Source organism: Salvelinus namaycush, chromosome 33, assembly GCF_016432855.1.
Source record: "Salvelinus namaycush isolate Seneca chromosome 33, SaNama_1.0, whole genome shotgun sequence".
Classification (NCBI taxonomy): domain Eukaryota; kingdom Metazoa; phylum Chordata; class Actinopteri; order Salmoniformes; family Salmonidae; genus Salvelinus; species Salvelinus namaycush.
This window is the reverse complement of record NC_052339.1, coordinates 34,826,244-34,833,832: the sequence shown is the minus strand read 5'-3', so window position 1 is coordinate 34,833,832 and position 7,589 is coordinate 34,826,244.

The following is a 7,589-nucleotide window of genomic DNA, read 5'->3' as shown; positions in this document are numbered from 1 at the left end:
CTGTAGTACCATCATACCTGGTTGGTCTGTAGTAACATCATCATACCTGGTTGGTCTGTAGTACCATCATCATACCTGGTTGGTCTGTAATACCATCATACCTGGTTGGTCTGTAGTAACATCATACCTGGTTGGTCTGTAGTATCATCATACCTGGTTGGTCTGTAGTATCATCATACCTGGTTGGTCTGTAGTAACATCATCATACCTGGTTGGTCTGTAGTATCATCATACCTGGTTGGTCTGTATTACCATCATGCCTGGTTGGTCTGTAGTAACATCATACCTGGTTGGTCTGTAGTAACATCATACCTGGTTGGTCTGTATTACCATCATGCCTGGTTGGTCTGTAGTAACATCATCATACCTGGTTGGTCTGTAGTATCATCATCATACCTGGTTGGTCTGTAGTATCACCATACCTGGTTGGTCTGTAGTACCATCATACCTGGTTGGTCTGTAGTAACATCATACCTGGTTGGTCTGTAGTATCATCATACCTGGTTGGTCTGTAGTACCATCATACCTGGTTGGTCTGTAATACCATCATACCTGGTTGGTCTGTAGTACCATTATACCTGGTTGGTCTGTAGTAACATCATCATACCTGGTTGGTCTGTAGTATCATCATACCTGGTTGGTCTGTAGTAACATCATCATACCTGGTTGGTCTGTAGTACCATCATACCTGGTTGGTCTGTAATACCATCATCATACCTGGTTGGTCTGTAGTACCATCATCATACCTGGTTGGTCTGTAGTATCATCATACCTGGTTGGTCTGTAGTGTCATCATACCTGGTTGGTCTGTAGTATCATCATACCTGGTTGGTCTGTAGTATCATCATACCTGGTTGGTCTGTAGTACCATCATACCTGGTTGGTCTGTAGTATCATCATACCTGGTTGGTCTGTAGTATCATCATACCTGGTTGGTCTGTAGTATCATCATACCTGGTTGGTCTGTAGTATCATCATACCTGGTTGGTCTGTAGTATCATCATACCTGGTTGGTCTGTAGTACCATCATACCTGGTTGGTCTGTAGTATCATCATACCTGGTTGGTCTGTAGTATAATCATACCTGGTTGGTCTGTAGTATCATCATACCTGGTTGGTCTGTAGTATCATCATACCTGGTTGGTCTGTAGTATCATCATACCTGGTTGGTCTGTAGTATCATCATACCTGGTTGGTCTGTAGTGTCATCATACCTGGTTGGTCTGTAGTATCATCATACCTGGTTGGTCTGTAGTATCATCATACCTGGTTGGTCTGTAGTGTCATCATACCTGGTTGGTCTGTAGTAACATCATCATACCTGGTTGGTCTGTAATACCATCATACCTGGTTGGTCTGTAGTATCATCATACCTGGTTGGTCTGTAGTACCATCATACCTGGTTGGTCTGTAGTACCATCATACCTGGTTGGTCTGTAATACCATCATACCTGGTTGGTCTGTAGTACCATCATACCTGGTTGGTCTGTAGTAACATCATCATACCTGGTTGGTCTGTAGTACCATCATACCTGGTTGGTCTGTAATACCATCATCATACCTGGTTGGTCTGTAGTATCATCATACCTGGTGGGTCTGTAATACCATCATCATACCTGGTTGGTCTGTAATACCATCATCATACCTGGTTGGTCTGTAGTACCATCATCATACCTGGTTGGTCTGTAGTACCATCATCATACCTGGTTGGTCTGTAGTACCATCATCATACCTGGTTGGTCTGTAGTACCATCATACCTGGTTGGTCTGTAATACCATCATCATACCTGGTTGGTCTGTAGTATCATCATACCTGGTGGGTCTGTAATACCATCATACCTGGTTGGTCTGTAGTAACATCATCATACCTGGTTGGTCTGTAATACCATCATACCTGGTTGGTCTGTAGTACCATCATACCTGGTTGGTCTGTAGTAACATCATCATACCTGGTTGGTCTGTAGTAACATCATACCTGGTTGGTCTGTAGTACCATCATACCTGGTTGGTCTGTAGTATCATCATACCTGGTTGGTCTGTAGTGTCATCATACCTGGTTGGTCTGTAGTAACATCATCATACCTGGTTGGTCTGTAATACCATCATACCTGGTGGGTCTGTAGTACCATCATACCTGGTTGGTCTGTAGTACCATCATACCTGGTTGGTCTGTAGTACCATCATACCTGGTTGGTCTGTAGTAACATCATACCTGGTTGGTCTGTAGTAACATCATACCTGGTTGGTCTGTATTACCATCATGCCTGGTTGGTCTGTAGTATCATCATACCTGGTTGGTCTGTATTACCATCATGCCTGGTTGGTCTGTAGTACCATCATCATACCTGGTTGGTCTGTAGTATCATCATACCTGGTTGGTCTGTAGTACCATCATACCTGGTTGGTCTGTAGTAACATCATACCTGGTTGGTCTGTAGTAACATCATACCTGGTTGGTCTGTAGTGTTATCATACCTGGTTGGTCTGTAGTATCATCATACCTGGTTGGTCTGTAGTAACATCATCATACCTGGTTGGTCTGTAGTACCATCATACCTGGTTGGTCTGTAGTACCATCATCATACCTGGTTGGTCTGTAGTACCATCATCATACCTGGTTGGTCTGTAGTATTATCATACCTGGTTGGTCTGTAGTATCATCATACCTGGTTGGTCTGTAGTATCATCATACCTGGTAGGTCTGTAGTATCATCATACCTGGTTGGTCTGTAGTATCATCATACCTGGTTGGTCTGTAGTAACATCATACCTGGTTGGTCTGTAGTAACATCATACCTGGTTGGTCTGTAGTACCATCATACCTGGTTGGTCTGTAGTACCATCATACCTGGTTGGTCTGTAGTACCATCATCATACCTGGTTGGTCTGTAGTACCATCATCATACCTGGTTGGTCTGTAGTAACATCATACCTGGTTGGTCTGTAGTAACATCATACCTGGTTGGTCTGTAGTAACATCATACCTGGTTGGTCTGTAGTATCATCATACCTGGTTGGTCTGTAGTAACATCATACCTGGTTGGTCTGTAGTACCATCATACCTGGTTGGTATGTAATACCATCATACCTGGTAGGTCTGTAGTATCATCATACCTGGTTGGTCTGTAGTATCATCATACCTGGTTGGTCTGTAGTACCATCATACCTGGTTGGTATGTAATACCATCATACCTGGTTGGTCTGTAGTACCATCATACCTGGTTGGTCTGTAGTACCATCATACCTGGTTGGTCTGTAGTAACATCATACCTGGTTGGTCTGTATTACCATCATGCCTGGTTGGTCTGTAGTACCATCATACCTGGTTGGTCTGTAGTACCATCATACCTGGTTGGTCTGTAGTATCATCATACCTGGTTGGTCTGTAGTACCATCATCATACCTGGTTGGTCTGTAGTACCATCATCATACCTGGTTGGTCTGTAGTACCATCATACCTGGTTGGTCTGTAGTACCATCATACCTGGTTGGTCTGTAGTATCATCATACCTGGTTGGTCTGTAGTACCATCATACCTGGTTGGTCTGTAGTACCATCATGCCTGGTTGGTCTGTAGTACCATCATACCTGGTTGGTCTGTAGTATCACCATCATACCTGGTTGGTCTGTAGTATCACCATCATACCTGGTTGGTCTGTAGTATCACCATCATACCTGATTGGTCTGTAGTATCATCATACCTGGTTGGTCTGTAGTATCATCATACCTGGTTGGTCTGTAGTATCATCATACCTGGTTGGTCTGTAGTACCATCATACCTGGTTGGTCTGTAGTACCATCATACCTGGTTGGTCTGTAGTACCATCATACCTGGTTGGTCTGTAGTACCATCATACCTGGTTGGTCTGTAGTACCATCATACCTGATTGGTCTGTAGTATCATCATACCTGGTTGGTCTGTAGTACCATCATACCTGGTTGGTCTGTAGTACCATCATACCTGGTTGGTCTGTAGTACCATCATGCCTGGTTGGTCTGTAGTACCATCATACCTGGTTGGTCTGTAGTACCATCATACCTGGTTGGTCTGTAGTACCATCATACCTGGTTGGTCTGTAGTGTCATCATACCTGGTGGGTCTGTAGTACCATCATCATACCTGGTTGGTCTGTAGTACCATCATCATACCTGGTTGGTCTGTAATACCATCATACCTGGTTGGTCTGTAGTAACATCATCATACCTGGTTGGTCTGTAGTAACATCATCATACCTGGTTGGTCTGTAGTACCATCATACCTGGTTGGTCTGTAGTACCATCATACCTGGTTGGTCTGTAGTAACATCATCATACCTGGTTGGTCTGTAATATCATCATACCTGGTTGGTCTGTAGTACCATCATACCTGGTTGGTCTGTAGTACCATCATCCTGATCCTGATGATAATTCAAAACATCTATTTGTTGTATTGCTCTTGTGTCTTGGACTGTACAGGATTAAGTTTTAACCCTGAACCATTTCATTCAACCTTTAAAACACAAACTTTGACTTGTACTTTCTCTGATTTATTTTTTTCACTGAATGAAAATATCTGTTTTTATGTTGCTGTTTATTCCAATTTTCTGCTGGAATATATATATAATATATATATTGCTTTGGCATGGCACTTAGCTGAGTTTATAATATTAAAACTAGTATCGAGTTTGAGAAAGCCACATAGATCTGAATGGTAGACCTACAGATAGGAGGACGAGAAGGAGGACAAGCTTTACAGTTTAGGGTGCGTTCATAAATTATAGTCTGAGTGTGCCAGAGCGCAAAATAACGGATGTATTTACCCCAGCTCGACACCTGGTGTATATGGCCTGTGCCAGTAAACGTCGGCAAAAAAACGTAATTCAATTGTTGTCAGCAGCACAGTTACAGTCACCAACGCTCTGGCTAACATGAAAACAGCCTAACCAGCTCTGCCAGGGGGAGTAAAACAATCAGTTCTCTTATTTGTGTCTGGAAGTAGCTAGCAAGCTAGCCAACGTTAGCCAGGTAGCTTGGGTGCTTGACTGCGGTTGTGAGGTCACCACGGGTATGACAAAACATTTATTTTTACTGTTCTAATTTAGTTGGTAACCAGTTTATAACAGCAATAAGGCACCTCAGTGGTTTGTGATATATTGCCAATATACCACGGCTGAGGGCTGTATCCAGGCACTCCGCTTTGCGTCATGCTTAAGAAGAGCCCTTAGCCGTGGTATATTGGCCATATACCACAAGCCACTGAGGTGCCTTATTGCTATTATAACACGGTATTGTTGTTTCTGATTGGCTTGAAGGGCATTCTAGACCGTGCATGATTTCCCTATAACGCACGGTATATTTACACTGTAGAATTCAATGGCTATAATTAATTCTTACTTGTTCTCTGTTTGAGCTGCTTTTGGAAAAAAAAGTCGAATTTCAAAAATTATTGGCGTTGGCGAATTCAATTTTCATAATGGCGAGCTAGGACTGATTTATTTGGTTAGCTAAACTAGCAAGTCTGTTTGTTTGGTTACCACGGCAACTACTGTAGCTATCCAGTAAACCTGCTAGCTACTTCGGTGCGTTAAACGATGTGTTACTTCAGTTACATTTATTTGGTATAAAAGAGATAATGAACTTGGGGCTCCATGCGTTCTCTGGAAAGGTCCATTTCATTCCAGAACATACCTTTTCACGTCGTTCATTATTTTCCATAGAGAGCATAGCCCCTCGTTGATTAATCCGTACATATTAGTGTGGCTGGCAATGTGTTGTCAGTCATCCTAACCATGCCCCATGGCAATAGAACTCAAATTAGATTCTGCTTTGGAGACGAATCCAAATTAACCATGAGGGCTTTTTACAATTCACAAAAAAACTCCAAACAATTATGGAAGATTTAAGATATAATTATTTATTTATTTCCAATTGCCATTAACAAATACAAAGTATTTTATCTTTTTTTGTGAATTAATGTTAAGAATTATTCTATTTTTTTTCTAAACGAAAATCAAGAAGCGATTTCCTACCGTAGCTGTTGTTTGAAATGATGCGTGCCTTTTCATAAAGATGTTTTATTTATGAGGTGGCCAGTCATTTGCCTTTGTTCATACTATAGTGCTGTACAGAAAATTATAATTTTTATAGGAAGAATTCAGGTCTATTAAGTAATAGATACAACTAATATTATTGAGTTCTCAGGCTTTCTATCTATCAGCTCTCTGATGTTTCGATTGGATATAGACTTTGTTTTCCATTTACAGGTATTATAATATCAGCTCGTTATGGCTATTACTTTATAAAATATGTTGTCAAATCCACATTGATGTCTTGACTACCAGGGAGCAGCTATTTCTGAAAAGCTTCCCCCTCATCAACCTATCATTGGATTGGCTTAACAGCAGGGAGGGAGAGAGAGGGAGAGAGAATCATTGGACCTCAGACAGGAAGACAACCCTCTGGGTGAATCGATCGGTCTGATTGGCTCCTACTGAAGCCAAGCCAATGAAGTCAGTATTGTCGATAAACTGAAGGAGCGATGGGTAGGATCCCCATGGAGTTCTCAAGGGAAGAATGGTCCATTAGCTACTGGTTAGGACAGGGAGGGAGACAGTTTTTTGGGATGCAGGGAGGGACAATAATCTTTGAGCAAAAGGAGACCTTGTTTCTAGGTGACAGCTGTGTGAAGGGAGAGAGAGAGCAGTTCTTAGGTGCGAGTGTGACCACTCATTGTAGACAGTGGTCAACAGTGATCCAACCTTCCCTAGCACACATATGAAACACATATGAACAATTGCTATATAGCTTTATGCAGACACAAGGGAATGCAACCTGGTCTCAGAGCATTTCGTATTATTCTGTACGTAAAATCCCAGACACTCCATTTAGTATGTTATGTTTGGTATGGCTACACAAGACAGATGGTTAGTCAAGTCAAAAACGTAAAGGAGGGGTTGGATGGGTCGGTGTATAACAAGAACATCTAGCAACCCAAAGGTTGCGATTTCGAATCTCATCATGAACATCTTTAGCATTTTAGCTAATTAGCAACTTTCCAACTACTTACCATGTTAGCTAACCCTTCCCATAACCTTAACGCTTTTAGCTAATTCTTCCCTTAACCTAACTCCTAAACTTAACCCTAACCCCTAGTTTAGCTAACGTTAGCAAGCTAGCTAATGTTAGCCACCTTGCTAGAATTCGTAACATATCCTACATTTTCCTTATCATATTGTACGTTTTGCAAATTCATAACATATTGTACATTTTGCAAATTCGTAACAAATAATACGAATTGTAATTTGTAACATATCACACGAAATGGGTGATGAACATCCACAAATTAAAACATACCACACGAAACGTAACATACAGTATCATACTAAAAGGAGTGTCTCGAATTTACGTGCAGAATAATACGAAATGTACAGAGACCAGGTTGGGAATATCCCAATGAAAGACACTAGCTAAAATACAAAACAACACAGGAACACATGTAATCGTATCACAAGACGTCGGTGTACAGTCCACCCCAAGACTGACAGGAGGTGAACTTGTTGGGTCGAGGCCCACTCAATGTTCTGTGATGTCTCCAATCTCCAGACTTCCAA